The sequence below is a fragment of the Rana temporaria genome, chromosome 1 (assembly GCF_905171775.1).
Source record: "Rana temporaria chromosome 1, aRanTem1.1, whole genome shotgun sequence".
NCBI classification, from domain to species: domain Eukaryota; kingdom Metazoa; phylum Chordata; class Amphibia; order Anura; family Ranidae; genus Rana; species Rana temporaria.
The window spans coordinates 550,824,529-550,842,597 of NC_053489.1; the positions used below are offsets into that span (position 1 = coordinate 550,824,529).

An 18,069-nucleotide genomic window follows, 5' to 3' on the forward strand; every position below is an offset into this window, starting at 1 on the left:
AGATTGTACCCACGCTGGTTTGTTGCCAGGTATGTACAGTAGTCAGAATGTGTGCAAAATGTCTGCTACATGTTTCCTAATGAGCTATTTGTGACAAGATACCTCTGTAGCAGATTTTTCCACTTTGTTTGCCGTGACAACAAATTTCCGATCCATATACTGTGTTAAATGATCCCCATTCCCCAGTTTGCATTAATGTGATGTTTGTGCATGCAGAATTATCTAATTAAATATACAAATATCCAATTACTAAACAGAATGATTAATGCTGTCCAAACACTATTAGATTGTTGCAAACAACGGTGGAATCTAGCATGGCTTGCAATATTAAGGTAGTTATATGTTTAAGAAAAAGCAATAAATCACAGAGACTATAAACATCTGTGCAAACAGAACAGCATAAGCCAGGAGAACTGTGCAATTGTTTTTTTCATAAACGCTCTTCAGTCTATCCGATTAGCAGTGGCATAACTATAGCCATAGCAGCCCACACAACAGGAGGTGGAAAATAGCCCACTAGAGAGGTTGTTGAGGCAAATCAAGTATAAAAAAAGTTGTGTGCGTGTTAACATAACACAGATCTAATACTATATCATTAGGGGTTGGAGAGGACGTAGTTGACAACTCCAATGCTATGTAAATTCTCTAGACTAGAATATACAGAGGGTGAGACTTTGGGATCATGGTGTCACTAGTCATATCTCTTCTTTGCTTTCCCTCTAACTCCACTTAAGGACCCTGGGCCAGATTCTGGTAGATCCTGCGGCGGCGGCGCGTAAGCTATTTACACTACGCCGCCCCAACTTATAGGAGCAAGTGCTGTATTCCCCAAACACTTGCTCCGTAATTTGCGGCGGCGTAGTGTAATTGGCCCGGCGTATCCCCGCGTAATTCCAAGGGGGCGGCTTGTATTTAAATTAAGCGCGCCCCCGTGCCGATCGAACTGCGCATGCGCCGGGCTGTTCTCGACGCCGACCTGTGCGTCATTGACGTAAAGTCGTATTCAAGAACGACTTAGGAAAACGACGTACCCGACGGGAAAAGACGACGCGGACTCGACGCCATACTTAACATGGCATACTGCGGACTGGCGTAAGGTTTCCCCTCATATAGCAGGGGTAACCTTACGCTTACGCAAACGACGTAAGCAATGGCTACGCGACGCAAATTCGTTCGGGAATCGGCGTATCAGGCTCATTTGCATAAACAAATGAGACCTGAACGTAAACGCCGCCTAGCTGTCGGCGTTGTATTGCATTTAGGATCCGACGGTGTAAGTGATTTACACCAGTCGGATCCTAGCCTAAATCCGTCATATCTTGTTTTGTGAATACAAAACAATGATACGCCGGCGGGAAATTCGAATTACGCCGGTGTATCAGTAGATACTCCAGCGTAACTCTTCTGAGAATCTGGCCCCGTGTCACGCCGATATAAGTCAACAGAATTGCACAGCTGGGAATATCAACTTATATAAATGTTGCGTTTAAGACACGCCCGCCGCAAGCTCTGTGAGTGTGACCGCGGGTCCCACGGACTCAATGTCTGCCGGGAGTCCTGTGATCGTCTCATGGAGAGAAAAAACTGGGAAATGTTAATGTAAACAAGCATTTCCCTATTCTGCCTAGTGACAGGACACTGATCACAGCTCCCTGTGATCATGATCAGTGTCGTGTCACACATAGTCCACCCCTCCCACAGTTAGAACACATCCCTAGGACACACTAAACCCCTTCAGCACCCCCTATTGGTTAACCCCTTCACTGCCAGTGTAATTTTTACAGTAATTAGTGCATTTTTATAGCACTGATCGCTGTATAAATGACAATGGTCCCAAAATGGCGTCAAAAGTGTCCAATGTGTCCACCATAATGTCGCAGTCATGATAAAAATCGCTGATCGCCACCATTACTAGTAAAAAAAAATATTAATAAAAATGCCATAAAACTATCCCCTATCTTGTAGACGCTATAACTTTTGTGCAAACCAATCAATAAACGCTTATTGCGATTTTTTTACCAAACATATGTAGAAGAATAAGTATCGGCCTAAACTATATTTATTATAGCAAAAAGTAAAAAATATTGTTGTTTTTTTTCAACATTCTCGCTGCTTTTTTGTTTATAGCGCAAAAAAAAACCATAGAGGTGATCAAATACCACAAAAAGAAAGCTCTATTTGTGGGGGAAAAAGGACGTCAATTTTGTTTGGAAACCATGTCGCATGACCGCGCAATTGTCAGTTAAAGCGACACACTGCCGAATCGCAAAAAGTGCTCTGGTCTTTGGGCAGCCAAATGGTCCGGGGCTGAAGTGGTTAAGTAGATGTATTGCCTGTAGCCCTCTGGTCATCACTTTGATAGTATGCCCAACACAGTCTTCCTGAGGCTTTAATGTCTAAATGTCTCCTTATGTAAAACTAACGAGCAGAGGTTTGTAATTCTGAAAAAAAAAGCACAGTTTAGAGAAGTTTGTATTGGGGTTGTAGAGAAATTGTCTGCAGGAACGCTAGCGATTACTTTTGAATATAACATAACATTTATTAATATTGCTATTATAAGTCTTTTTTAAATGACTCCTAAACCAAAAATTGAGACCAAAATTCAAAGATCTCATGCTCAAAAAATCAGCTGATGTAGAAAAAAAAATATGAGCTACTGAGGACAGTTCACTGGCACCTAGTGGTGTACTGACTATTCTGAAAGTTTTCCCACTACCTGTCTATGATTAAGCCATACTTTATGTTAAGTTAAATTGCAGTATTGTTCCAGTTAACACTGCCAGATGATACAGAAAGAGTTAATCAGGGTCCCATAACAATTTTGCTACGGGGCCCTGGGATGTATAGTTAAGCACCTGCCTAGTAGCAATGTGAAAATGAAAATCCTGACATAACTGAGTTGACACCCAGGCATATCCTTCCTGCACAGATCCAAGTCCTGTCAGGTGAGAAGAGACTGATCCGTGTGTTCACATTATGATCGGTCTCCTCCCCTTGTGAGTCCCCTCCCCCTACAGTTAGAATCACTCCCTAGGTAATTAACCCCTTGATTGCCCCTAGTGTTAACCCCTTCCCTGCCAGTCAGATTTATACAGTAATCAATGCATTTTATAGCACTGATCGCTGTATAAATGTGAATGGTCCCAAAATAGTGTCAAAAGTGTCTGCCGCAATGTCACACTCACGACAAAAATTGCAGATCGCAGTCATTACTAGTAAAAAAAAAAAAATAATAATAAAATTGCCATAATTCTATCCCCTATTTTGTAGACGCTATAATGCGGAATCCAATCAATATACGCTTATTGCGATTTTTTTTTACCAAAAATATGTAGAAGAATACATATCGGCATAAACTGAGGAAATGTTTTTATTTTAAAATTGGGATATTTATTATAGCAAAAAGTAATAAATATTGTGTTTTTTTTGTTTATAGCGCAAACAATAAAAACTGCAGAGGTGATCAAATCAAAAGAAAGCTCTATTTGTGGGGAAAAAAATGATCACAATTTTATTTGGGTACAATGTCCCATGACTGCACAATTGTAATTCAAATTGTGACAGCACTGAAAGCTGAAAATTAGCCTGGGCAGGAAGGGGGTGAAAATGCCTGTATGGAAGTGGTTAATAACTGAGGAACCAATGTTCTCATGTATTGTTTAGTTGGTATTCTAGTCCCATGGAACAAGCACCCCCACTGGTCCTCTGCTATTTCTACGTTAGTTATGTTGTTTATTGTTTGTAGTACCTCTCTCCAATATGTTTTAATTTTTGGGCAGGTCCACCAAATATGGGTCATGGTTCCTATTTCCTTACACCCCCGCCAGCATAATTGCGAGACCTCCTTTTGGTATTTTTGTGCCTTATCTGGGGTTTTTTTCCAGCGTGCCAGACTTTTGTAATTAATTTCTATAGTGTTACTGTCTATTGATGTGATGTGTGCCATTCTCAATATTTTCCCGACATCTAAGTCGTTCACTCGTGTTCCCAATTCTTCTTCCCACTTATGAATATATGGCGGCCTTTCCAGCCCCTTCATTCCCATCAGGATTTTATATATCCTTGAGATCCCCTTCTTCCTTACTGTAGCAGTACATAACTTCTCAAACGGGAGTAGGTTCTATTCGGATCTGATTGGTTGGGGCAATGTCTCAATTAACAGTTTCAGCTGGGAATACCGCCACACGTTCCATCACCATTTATTTATTTTTTATATTTTAACTCCTGAAAAGTGCATAATCTACCTTTCACCATTACATCTTTTAATTGTGCATTTTCTTTCCTAATCCAGTTTCCAAACATACTCCCTATGCTGGGTACAAAATAATTTGTGCCTTGGTATAAGTGGTGAACTGTGTCCCCAAATTTTCCCTGTTATGTATCAAATCCCAGCTCGCTAGTGCTTTCTGCGTTATACTATGTGTTTTCTCATTCATGTTCCTCATATGGGTATCCATATCATTTTCCCAAGTGAGACATTGCTAATCATGCTTTCCAGATTCACCCATCTTTTTTCTTTGTTATTTTTGCCCATTCTATCACCTGTGAGAGAAGGACAGCGTTATAGTATTCCTTGAGGTCCAGTACCCCTAGGTCCCTTTGTCCTCTGTCCCTGTTCAGGACTGTCAGACTAATAAGCGGCTTATTTTTCTGCCATATAAAACATAGGTGTAGGCTTTTTAGTGTTTTAAAATATACCTGTAGGAGAGAGATCAGTAGCATTTGCATTTTATACATAATCTTTGGTAGGATACCCATTTTAAAGATTAATGTTAATTCTTCCTATCCACGACATGTGTCTTGATGCTAATTTATTTAGTTCTAATTTAATCTCGTTCAGTAATGGTATAAAGTTCGCTTGATATAAGGTCTCAGTGGATGTTGTTATCTTTACTCCTAGGTATTTTAACTCTTTTCCCCTCCAGATAAATGGGAACTCGTCTTGGTATATCTGCTCCTCCTGTTTTTGCACATTAAATTTAGGATCTCGGATTTAATCGGGTTCATTTTAAAGTTGGATAATTCTCTGTATAGTTTTAGGTATTTCATTAGGTTGGGCAGAGTTATCCTAGGGTTAGTTATAAAGAACAGAATATCGTTGGCGTATGCCACCAGTTTGTGTTCCTCCTCTCCAATCTTAGCCCGCCTGATGTTTAAGTTCTGCCTGATCCCCGCCAATAACGGTTCTAGTGACAGAACAAACAACAGGGGGGACAGAGGGCACCCCTGTCTGGTGCCATTATGCATCTCAAAGGGTCCTGACACTGACCAGTTTGACTTCACCCTCACTGTAGGCTGGTTATATAGCGCTTTAATCCAGTGGGTCATTTTTGGGCCTTGTCCTATAACCTCTAAATCCCCAGTCTACCCTGTCAACCACTTTCTCAGTGACCAGGGGACCTATTTTCTTTTAATTACTGCACCACCAAGAGCGTTCTAATTTTGTTGTCCCTACTTTCTCTTCCTGGTATAAAACCCACCTGGTCCACATGTACCAGATCGTTTATTATTATTTTCATCCTTCCTGCCAATACTTTCGCAAATAACTTTGTATCGGCATTTAGCAATGAAATGGGTCTATAACTAGAACACAGTGAAGTGTCTTTCCCTTCTTTTGGTATAATAGTAATTGCTGCATCCGGGGCCTCCAAATGGGGCATCTCCCATTTGGTTCCTATACCATTCATGTATTAGCACAGGCAAACTATGCTTTTGAAACATATAGTCCCATTTAATTTGCAATTCAGTAGTATAGTAATCAACATTAACTTAGAATACAGATTCACCCCAAACTAACTAAATTGGATCACCACTGATACCATCACATATTCTCTGAGCCAGATGACACCTCAGAGTACTAGTAGAATGCTCCCATAAGAAAGGTTACTCCAACAATCCCACCGGTACAAACATAAACACTGCACTGAAAAACCTGAAGAGAATATCTACTACAAAGAGGCAAAGACATATAGCTGTGTACAACTAGTAACTACATAAAATGGAGCACTCGAAGGTATATAAAACATAAGTAAAGAGCTGCAAGCAATCATAACAGATGGGAAAGTCGAACAATGGCGGGACTATAGCGGTGCAAGCAGAAACCCATAAAGAAAAATAGAACAAGTACTATAAATTTTAATAGTTTATTTAAAAAAATAGCGTCAGGTTGTAGGACATATCATGGACTCTAACGGAGTCCAATTCATAAACCAAAACAACCTAACAGGTGTAACAAGGTTAAAAGGTTTCCATAACAGACATAAATACTGTAGCAGAGATCACAACCCGGTTGGTAAACCCTATATATTTCGCCTGGTTAGGCTTCTTCAGGGGTGGTTGAGATCAGAGTTTGGATTCTGATAATAACATACAGAAAAAAAGGGAAAGAAAATTAATGATTTATACACAGATATATTAAATATACATAAACAATAAATATATAAAGTCGCTCTGTCAGTGTATACCAACATAATGCCCACCTGCTGGTCCGTAGTGGATGTAAACAAACAACAGGGTGTATAATACCCTGATACCATCACCTTCCTGAAAAATCAGGCCAGATGGACACAAGTTGACAGCCAAAAGGATAACCTAGGCAGGAAAAAATGAGAAACCGCTGCAGATGGGATTCACACAGTCCCCAACCATCGGAGAGGCAGGGGGCGGCACCCAGAAGCAAAGTGGCCAACTGTGGAGAAGAGTAGTAATGTCAATATCTATTGTAGAGTATATAAGGAAATATTTATTTAATAAAGAGTAAAGATAGAGTGTACACTCACAGTGCTCAGGTATACAGGTATAGCATCTGTGGAGACTTATGCCTAGCTTGAGACCGGAGGCTAGTCAGATTTAGTGACAAGCTGATCCACGAGTTGTGTCAAACAAAAAATATAGAAAAGAGAGAACAGTTAGAGATCAAGCAGGAAAAATAACTAAATAAAAGAAAGAGCAGATATATGGAATAAATAGAAGAAAAACAAATAAAGTGAAACAGACAGTTTGCTTCTATATTAAAATAAAATAAATATAGTGATTATCAGCAAGAAGACTGTTCCATAGTAAAGAAAATCCAGAAAAGAAAGAAAAAAGTCGAGAAAAATAACAAGCCAAAAGACTTGGACACGTAAAAGGAAACAAGTTTATATAGTAAGCAGCTGGTAAGCATAATAGGGAGAGTACCTGGTTCGTCTGTCTTAGCAGCACAAGTTAACTCCACAGGAGTGCACAACACACTAACGCTCCATAGCCAGACACAGTCCAGATATACCCCTTAGCCCCTCCCACACGTCCGTGCGTCATAGGAGGCGCGGTCGGGCGTGAGCGGACACAGAGTGCCAGTGCACAGACACCCAAGCTGGTGCTGGACCGAAGGCCTACAATCCCCAGCAACCCCTGGGTTGGAAGGCGTGGACGGTCGAATAATCGGCCAATCACAGCGCGCCGGGGGAGGGGCACCGCCATACAACGGAGCGGCTCGTAGACAAGGAGAGAAACCCAAGTCCAGGAGCCGGGAGTGGCCGAATCACCGATGGAAGGGGAGGGGAATCAGCAAGCAGGAGGGGGAAAGAAAGCACTGGCAAAAACGGGCTCACAAAGTGAAGCCCTTGGGTGTCCAGACGGAAGGGGACAAAAGGCGAAAAGACAAACGCAGCAGCATCATAAATCCTGCAGATGATATGGGATTGTCCAATAGGCAAAGAAATTGCAACTCGGTAAATAGAAAGGATATGTCAAGGCCCGTACCTTAAAGGTGCAGGGTCATTGAAAAAAACCAACATGGATATAAGCAGGGTGGCAAAAGCACATATACAATAGCAGAGCGATTCACAACAAAGTTCATATAAATGGACAATACTCATAAAACAAAGAAATATAGTTAAGGTCAAACATTTCTGGGGCAATCATATATATAAATAGAATCCCATGCATATATATACATTAGCAAAATGCCAAAATAGCGGGGATAGTGGAAAGGGAGAAAAGGAAGAGAAGGGGGGGAAAAAAAAAAAATAGGAGAGAGGGGGGGGGGGGGGGGGAAAGGGGAAAAAACAGACAGAAAGCCAAGGAGAGGGGAAAGGAGGGAATTGGAACCAAATATCAAAGAGAAGGGAATGTGAAACAAAACAGACAAAGGATGCAGAATGACAAGCATCATATATTCCATGCTGGAGCAACCCAGGCAGTCGCCTGATGAAGGCATGGCAAGCCCAAAGATGGAGCACAAAGAAAAAGGGGATTGGGACATACAGACTAGGTAGCCCTTACAGGAAAGATTTAAAGCTGATATATTCATTCAGTCCTGGGTAATGGGTGGCGTTTAAAGTTTGTATCCATTTAGTTTCAAGTTGCAGAAGGCTGCGATCAATGCCCCCACCCCTAACGTGTGTGGGCACATGTTCCAGGGCAGTGAATTTAACCATATTAGGCTCAAAATTGTGCTCATGTCCCACATGCCTACTGATGGCAGTGGTGGACAGTTTTTTCCGTATGGGTGCAATATGATCCGATATCCGCTTGTGGAAAGGTCTCTTCGTCTTGCCAACGTAGAAGCACCCACACATGCATTTGGCCAGGTACACCACGCCGACGGTCTGGCATGTGACCCGATACCGAATGGTGTGGGTACGTCCACCAGGCAACACGACTGTAGATCCACTCAGAATAAAAGGACACATGTGGCATCCTTTACATGAGAAGGTGCCATTAATTGTGTGTGAAGAATTTTCTAAGGGATTATAATGACTCTGAACAAGTTTGTCCCGCAGAGATGGTGCTCTGCGGTAGGTAACTTCAGGTCGATCCTTGATAAATTTGTTAACAGTGTTATCCGCCAATAATAATGGCCAATACCTATCCAATATTTCCCTAAATTGTGTATGGCAAGCAGAATATTGAGTGAGCAAACGTATTGGTTGCAGAGAGTTAACCCTTCGGGGGGGAAAAATCAAGTCCCTGCGGTCGATACTCGCAGCTCGATTGTAAGCCTTCTTCAGGATATTGTGACTGTAGCCCCTATCCTTCAAACGACAGTATAGGTTTCTAGCAGCTATTTCATAATCATTCTTGAGGACACAATTCCTCTTTAGTCTAATGTATTGGCTGTAGGGTATACTTTTTACAAGCGACTGCGGGTGGCCACTAGAGGCATGCAGAATAGTATTACCTGCAGAAGGCTTACGAAAGAGAGAGGAGTAGACAGTTCCATCAGATCCAATGAAGATGGTAAGATCGAGAAAATTGATCGATTTAAGACTGCATTCCATGGTGAACTTGAGATTAAAGGTATTTTTGGCCAGTCTCTTCATAAATAAGTCAAGTTCCGCTCTGCCACCAGACCACAATAGCAGAACGTCATCGATGTATCTGTACCACGAAAGGACGTGGCACAGATACATCGAGGATTCTTCATCAGAAAAAAGTTCCTTCTCCCACCCCCCCAGGTACAGGTTGGCATACGATGGGGCACATTTAGTCCCCATCGCAACCCCCTGCACCTGGAGGAAGTGGGAGAGTCCAAACATGAACACATTTCTGGTGAGAATGAACTTTAATATATCCAAAATAAATATGTTGTAGGGCTCTGCCTGATCGCCTCTATCCTTGAGGATTTTACCCACAACTTCAATGCCCCTATCGTGTGGGATTGCGTTATAAAGGCTTTCAATATCGATAGCAACCAGCCAGGTATTGGGTGGAACTGATATGCCATCGATAGTTTGCAAAAGGTCAATCGTGTCCTTGATGTACGAGGACAGGGCGGTAACATGCGGGCGAAGGTAATTGTCAACCAGGGAGCTGGCATTCTCTGTTAGTCCTGCACAACCCGATACTATGGGTCTCCCTGGTGGGCATTTTAAGGATTTGTGAATCTTTGGTAGGGCGTACATAGTAGGAACCTTAGGTTCCTGAATGTTCAAAAAGTTCCACGTATCCTTGTCAATCAAGCCCTGATGATAGGCCTGAGTGATAAGGGCGTAGTATTCATTATTAAAGCTTAGAATTACCGACTGAGGTATTGGGCGGTACCAATCCTCGTTTTCAAGGATCTTTAAACACATGCGTTCGTAGTCCTCTATGTTCATGACTACTACGTTGCCCCCTTTGTCAGAGGGTTTAATTATTATGGAGCGATTGTCCTGAAGATTTCTGAGAGCTTGTCGTTGATTGAAAGTGAGGTTTGAAGAGTTATTAGAGAGGTCAATTTTCTCGACCTCTCTTGTGGTCTGCTGGACAAATGACCATATACTGGCATTTTTGTTCAAGAGAGGAAAGTTTAACGATTTGGGTTTGAAGGACATAGGTGGAGGAAAAGTGACCTCTGGGGCACAAATTCCCAACGTGGGTGGTACCAAGGGGGAATCGTCATCCACATGTCCCTCCTCCCATAGTTCCATCAGAGTCTCGATGGCCTGTATCTCATCGGCATCATTTTTAAGTTGTTCAAAGTTTCTATTATCTGATTCAGTAGATGGTTTGTCATAGATAACCTTGAACATTAATTTCCGGGCAAAGAGATGAATGTCTTTAATCATTTGAAATTTATCCCCCCAGATGGATGGACAGAAGGTCAGTCCAAGCTTGAGGACATCAATCTCATGTCCACTCAATGAAGTGGATGATAGATTGATGACCTCAAGATCCAAAGAGGGCGTACTCACTTCGTCGAGGGTATCGGGGTGGATGATAGTTCCATCTGTTTGCCTAAAAAAATTGGTGCAATTTTGGGATCTATACTTGCCGAGCTTTGGGGAAAGAGTGAAGATACATGTGAGGATACATTCGGTTCGCTTACCCGTCTCGTCGGGGTGGTGTGAGGTGTCATTAACAGAGGCGACGTAAGTGCCGGAGCTCGCGGAGGGTGCGCTAGTGAGGCATTCGTCACCTGTGGGGTATCAGGATGCAAGATTCGTGATAAGGAAGATGGACGAAAGTTATCTAAAACAGAAGAGTTAGTTGGTAAACGCTTAGTGGTGTTGAGACCGGTTTGTGATAAAGATTCTGAGGATGTAGATTTTCGGTCATTTTTACGTTTCCGTGGGAAACGATCATGAGACATCTCTCGGTAAACAGTTGACTGACTTGATGCTGTAGAGGAAGCAGAGGTGACATTTGGTATGTTAGTCAGATTAGCAGGTACATTGCGTGTAGACGGATGGGCTGTAGGTTTGTTGAAAGTTGGTTGATTCCATTTGTAAGCATACTTATTGTCATATGCAGCCTTATCTCTAAGGTATTTGCCCTCCTTAAAATTAATTAGGTCAGTGGTATACTCTTCCAAATGTTCTTTAAGGGATTTCTCCCTCGCAATGAACAGCGGATTCGATATCGACAATACCAATTCAATGTACCAGGCATTAACCTGAACATCAAGATCCTCAATTTCAGCTTCGTATTGGTTGCATAAGATGTTCATCATTTCGAACGAACAAGACTGTAAGTTCTGTTCCCATCTAAGTTTAAGGGCGTCATCTACCTTTTTAAGATTGGGGAATATTTGTATCCTCAGGCCCCATGGGGTGATCTGATTTTCAACATATTTGATAAAATATTGTTTATGCCAAAATATTCTGACCTTTTTTTCCAAAAGTCGTTGTAATCTAGAAAATGCTCGATCAAGCTCAGGGATAGTTATATCGGCATTATTTGTATTGGACTGGATTTTGAACATAAAGCCTTCCCATGCAGCGCCACGAAAGTCTGCCATGCTAGCAGCAAAAGACGGCCTGAGAAGAAAAAGCCAGCAGAGAAAAATAAACAGATAATACAAACAAAAAAGAGTGTAACATACACCGGGTGTCCTGTAGCAGGTGAGGTGGGAGTCTACACCGTACACGGCAACCAGGTGGGGATGACAGTGATGCACACTCAAGGTGCTGGAGACACTGTCTGTGGAGAATAGCTAGAGAGGGGGCTAGGAAGGGGATACCAGGAGGGATATTGAAAAAGAGGGAGGGGGGGCTAGATGGCAAAGTGATGGAAACTAAGTCCTAAACAGATATTAACATATAAATAAGCATATATATACACATCACAATCAAAATGTCATGGGTTCATAAATAGAGCCAGAAGCATCATATTATAATTAGAGCAATCATAACAGAGGATGAAACTGTAAGAAATCTACCAACAATCCTTTATGCTGGTCTTCACAAACAAGTTAATGAAACCTTGAGACACTAAACGTTCCAAACTGTGCAGCCACATTAATACATCAAAATGTAGCATACAAACAGTACGAAAGAAGCCTTCAATATTACTGGATCATCCAAGTGCACCTCTAATAATGTAGCATATCTCGTTCAATGTAACAAGTGCAACTAAGGATATTACATTGGTGAAACAGGAGAGGACATCATTTTCCACAACCAGGCCAGACATGAATGCATTGGTTCTTAGACGCTTCAAAAATACTCAGGAAAGGAAAACCTTTTAACTATAAATCTATCTAAAAGTCTCTTTGACATAAGATAAATGAATAAATGTGGTACTCAGCTTTCCAATCCTCTTTCAAATAGTTTTTTGACAAAAATCTCACATCTCTGACTCTTCGCACCCTCCTCATCCCCTTCCTGTTCCATAGCCCATTCTTCTACCCTCTATGTGCCTCACTGTCTCACTTGTATTACCCTGTGTTTTTTTCCTTTCCTTTCATTGATTTTTGTCTTAATTTAATGCAAAATCACTGATTAGATCTGTACTTTAGATACCAAAAATAAACAGAGGCCTTCTCCTTTGATTTCTCAAACATGAATATGGTTACTTTATGATCTTAGACTTCTCCTATTGGAGAATGTTGAGGAAAGCTTGCAAAAGACTAAGGCCCAGATTCTCAAAGGACTTACGACGGCGTAGCGCCATGTACGCCGTTGTAAGTCCGAATGAGAGCCGTCGTATCTATGCGGCTGATTCTTAGAATCAGTTACGCATAAATTCGGCTAAGATACGAGTCTCTTACGCCGTCATATCTTAGTTGCATATTTACGCTGGCCGCTAGGTGGCGCTTCCGTAGATTTCCGCGTTGAATATGTAAATTAGCTAGATACGCTGATTCACGAACGGACGTGCGCCCGGCGTATCAAGATACGTCGTTTACGTAAGACATACGCCAGCATAAAGTTACCCTTCATAAAGCAGGGGTAAGTCATGTTAGGTATGGACGTCGGAAACATACGAACAGCGTCGTATTTTACGTTGTTTGCGTAAGTCGTCCGTGAATGGGGCTGGACGTAAGTTACGTTCACGTCGACTAGGCATTGAGCGGGCGTAATTTAATTAGAAATTTCGACGTGATACTGAGCGTCGGGTCACGATACATTAACATAAAACACGCCCACACTAGCCTACTTTGAATTACGTGGGCTTACGCCAGCACAGTTACACTACGCCGCTGTAACTTTGGCCGCAAGTTCTTTGAGAATACGGGACCTGCCTCACTAAGTTACGGCGGTGTAGTGTATCTGAGATACCACCTATAGATTGGCGCTTTTTGGAGAATCTGGCCCTAAGCATCTACTGTATGAAGCATCCACACAGCATGCTGCTACCTTCACAACACTTATGCCAAGGATATGAAATTTAGTCTAAAGGACAAAAAAGCCCAATTTTAGTCTCATCAGATGAGAACCTTCTTTCATCTGACGTTGAAGCCTCTCATTTGTCCCCTAGAAGAAATGCCATGTTAGTTTTATTTAGCAGTGACTTTCTTTTTAAAACCATCCTATAAAATTGCAACTGGCGAAACACCCTGGCAACAATTGCTTTATGCATAGTCTTTTCAGTCTAAGCCATTTAGGCTTCACGGTTGTTATAGGTCTTTTGGTGACCTCCCTCACTGGTCAACGAGTTGTCACTTGCTTTTGGTGGAAGGCTTGTAATAGTCAGATCTATTGCACTATATAGTTACATACTTACATAGTCTCATGTACTAGTAGTAGTAAGTTACAGTAGTCTGGTTCTATACAATCCTTCATCCACAGTAAATCAAGAGGAAGGTAATAAAAAAAACAATAAAGCATAATCCAATTTTCTCCAGCAGGGGAAACCCTTCTTTCCTGATCCCCAAAAGGCAATCAGATGTTCCCTGGATCAACTTTACCTATACATATTAGTATCCAGCTATATTTGGTGTATCAATGAAATAATAAAGGCCTTTTTCAAAACAATCTACTGAGCTGGCCAGAACCACCTCTTGAGGGAGTCTATTCCACATTTTCACAGCTCTTTGAAGAAGTGTTTCCATATTTGGAGATTAAATCTCTTTTAACCTTGACCTAAAGAGTGCCCTCTTGTCCTCTGTGTTGACCTTAAAGTGAATAACTCAACACCAAGTTCACTGTATGGACCATTTATGTATTTATTCATGTTGATCATACCCCCCCTCCCCCTTAATCTCCTATTATAAAGAGAGAATAATATAATTCCAGCTAACCGTTCTTCATACTGTTGCTGGGCTCCTCCATGCCTTTTGTCAGTTTGGTTGCCCTTCTCTCCTTCTCTGCAATTTCTCCAGTTCCCCAATATAATTTGTATGAACTGGTGCCCAAAGCTGAACTGTATTCCAGATGAGGTCTTGCTAATTAATTGTACAGGGTCAAAATGATGTCTCTTTCTCTGCAGTCCATGCCTCTCTTAATACAAGAAAGGATTTTGCTCACTTTGGAAACCACAGCTTGGCATTGCATGCCAATATTAAGCCTATGATCTACCAGAAAACACAGATCCTTCTCCACCATTGACTCCCTCGGTTCTCCTCCCCCTAGTATATATGATGCCTGCATGTTTCTAGCCCCTGAGTGCATAACTTTACGTTTATCAACATTAAACCTCATTTGCCACATAGTTGCCAATTAAACAGTGCATTATTCCACTGCATAACTTGGTCCACAAACACTGAAATGGTACTTTTACTCCCAGACACTATATCATTTATAAATATATTAAAAAGTAAGGGTCCAACACTGAACTTTGGGGTATACCACTGATAACATTCGACCATTCAGAGTATGAATCACTAACCACTACTCTCTCTGAATTGTCTTTTAGCCAGTTGTTTACCTTATATATTAGCCAAAATCGAAATAAGCTATATCCACAGCCTCTCATTTGTCCAAGGTTTTGTTTGCCTCCTCATAAAAATAAATCAGATTTACAGTATTTGACAACTGCTGTCTTTCAAGAATCCATGCTGTCTGTTACAATTTTTTTTCTTTCTAGCAGGAACTCATCTATGTGGTCTTTTATTAATCTTGTCAACTATAAAAATTAAAGTAACAGGTCTATAGTTATTTGGTAAATATGTTTATCCCTTTTTAAATATAGGCACCACATTGGCTTTATGCCAATCCAGTAGTGCTATGCCAGTCATTAAAGAGTCCCTAAAAATGTGAAATGATAGCTTTGAAACAGCAGAGCTCAATTCATTAAGGATGATTGGGTTTACCTTTGAAACACATAAGACAGTTTGGACCCCTACTGGCATCTCTCTGGCGTTGGAATACTCTGGGTCTGACTAACCATTGTGCCATAAGAGAGTGACTTTGAATTTTTTTTAAAAAAAATCTTTCATCGATTTGTAATAAAAGTTCCCATGAAATAAGGCACTAGGCCTGTGTGTTTGTGTTTTTGCAATCACTCAAACTATGATCTTTCTCACATTTTATCTGGGATGATATTGTAAAATAAAGCAGTAAGATAAACACATTGCAAATCAAAACCATTATTTGTTTCCCCAATGTTGATAAAGAATTTTGAAGTAGTCATTAAAATACATGTCCACCCAAAACTTTTATTCTTAGTTTGGTGTAAAGTGGGGAAGGGTTAGAACCCCTGTTATGCTTTATTATTGCTATCTGGGTCTCTGCTAGAGAGATTCATCATCATGTCTTGTTCTGCTGATAATATTTTCCCACACAGCAAGTGAGGGGAATTCTCCAACAGCAACACAGGCAGAAATAAAAACAACTTTTTTATATATAGTAAAATGTATGTGTTGGTTTGCAGATTTTCCCTCACTTTATACTCTATCTACTAAAACTGTTGTCAGCAGGATGGTAAGTAAGGGCAAATCTCTCTAGCTGAGCCCCAGATGGCAGTAAAAACAAATTGTTCTAATCTTTCCTCACTCCATCCAAACTAGAAGAAAAATATGTATGATTAACATACATGTAGCAAGGGCCCCAAAGCCTAGAGGCCCAATGGTGACCTCCAGAGTCAGGGAGAGCCAACATCCTTCTTGGTAGTGTGGGATATTAGGCATAGTGAGTGTAATGCAAGATAGAATGATTGGACGCCAGTCACTTTTTAAATGCGAACGAAAGAGATTTATTGTCTCTTAACAATAACTGGGGAGTAGAGGGTTAGGGCATGAACACCCCCTAGGCAGATGCAATAGCAATTGGCAGACTCTGAGACAGAATATGGCAACTGAACTTGTAGGTTGACTTCAACACAGATCTGTACACATACCAGACTTGGTATCCCTGTAGTGTAGGACATGGCCTCCATCTCACAGCCTCCCGCTCTAGCTTTTCTCACTGAGCTCCCAGTCTTCTCACCAGACCTTCAAATCCCAGCCACCCACTGGATCCCCTGAGCTCTTCCACAGCTAACCCACTGTACACTCCAAGCATCACCCACGCTACCTGCTGGGTCCCTGGCTTGGCTCTCAACTAACCCTCTGAATCCTCTTTAAGTGTCACCCATGCTCACATGCTGGGTCCCTGACTTGAAAGCTGAAACTTTCCCAACTTGTTCACTGTCCCCGATAGTGAAAAAGGCTGCTCTGGTACTTCATAAACCTGGCCTCTGATAACAGGAGTAGGTGTCCCGTACTTGTGACTGTGTCCCCTTTATCTCCGACCTCTGGTTCCCACTTACCTCTGGTAACAGGAGTGGTCATCCCGTGTGGTAACTGCTTCTCCTTCACCTCTGGCAACACTTGGTTCACTGTCTGGATGAACCTCTGCAAGGATCAGGCTCCCCTTGGGCTGAGCCTCTACACATGTGGCTAGGCCTTAGGCTTAGGAAAAACCTTCAGCTGCTGCTCCACATACAGCCCCCAGGCCTCAGCCTGGGGCTAAAACAACACTGATCGCCTGACTCATTCCACTTAACTATACTCTCCCAGCATGCTTAGCCACAAATATGATTGGCTGAGAAATTATGTCTATTCAAAATCTGAACTCACGGTCGTCTTGCCATTCTAATGCCAAAGGCCACCTATTGACAGAAGAGAGAAATGCACCAGATTCAGGCTTAAGGCAAAAAAGTCAGAGAATACAACTACCGATTAGCCAGGCTAATTACCGCCTAGCATAACTAAATTTGTTAGCAATCCTGTCTAATACCAGGGTGTTACATACACTTTAAGCGTAATGGCCAGTTCATTAAAAAATATAATGAAAAAACTACTCTTGCACCAAAAATATACAATGTCACCTTACCCATTTAGTACATATTAGCAGTGTCTTTGTAAAGTACCCGGCCAAGCCACTGATACTACTTTAACCTAGCCAGCTCTCCCACATTGCTCCTGCATTCATCATAACTGGCAATAAAAATCATTAGCTGGTGTCAGATGTGTCAATGATTTGCCTAGTAACTAGCTGCTAGACCTAAGCACTGACACTGAGGAGAAGGTCACAGGTTTCCTCATACATTGAGATGCACCAGGTATTGTCACCAGCTGTAGATAGGCAGGACTGCAAAGTGAGCACTGGCAAGGTGAGTATCAGTTGTTTGGTGGGGGTTGTTTACAAAGATACTGTGACTTTCCTCTGAATGGGCATAGTGAAGTGTCCCTGAATGGGCATAATGAAAGTGTCCCTGAATGGACATAGAGAAAGTGTATCTTTCAAACATTTTAAGCATATAGTTACAGTGTACCTTTTCTTTTGATTAACCCACTAGTTTTACGATGTGTATAATCAAGCTGATGTTTCTGCTAGTTGAAGTACAACCACACCAGATGAATTCTCTCTGTGGGTGATGAGATTTAGCAGAAGTTAGGACACACCAGGGAGCCGAAACAGAACCGTAACTTGAATATAGTAATGGCACTTGAATCTAACC

At 41.6% G+C, this 18,069-nt stretch overlaps 1 protein-coding gene and 1 long non-coding RNA gene across 2 annotated transcripts in view; both read right to left on the reverse strand.

Annotated features, from left to right (window-relative positions):
* The window catches only part of GLRA3 (glycine receptor alpha 3), a 278,112-nt gene that overhangs the window by 244,250 nt on the left and 15,793 nt on the right, over nucleotides 1-18,069 (reverse strand). The gene's annotated exons all lie outside the window — the stretch shown is intronic.
* On the reverse strand, nucleotides 6,246-7,225 carry LOC120921011. Its single transcript, XR_005744815.1, has 4 exons — nucleotides 7,180-7,225; nucleotides 6,780-6,860; nucleotides 6,480-6,688; nucleotides 6,246-6,356 (listed from the first exon to the last, which is right to left on the reverse strand). It is a non-coding gene; the product is annotated as an uncharacterized LOC120921011 (long non-coding RNA).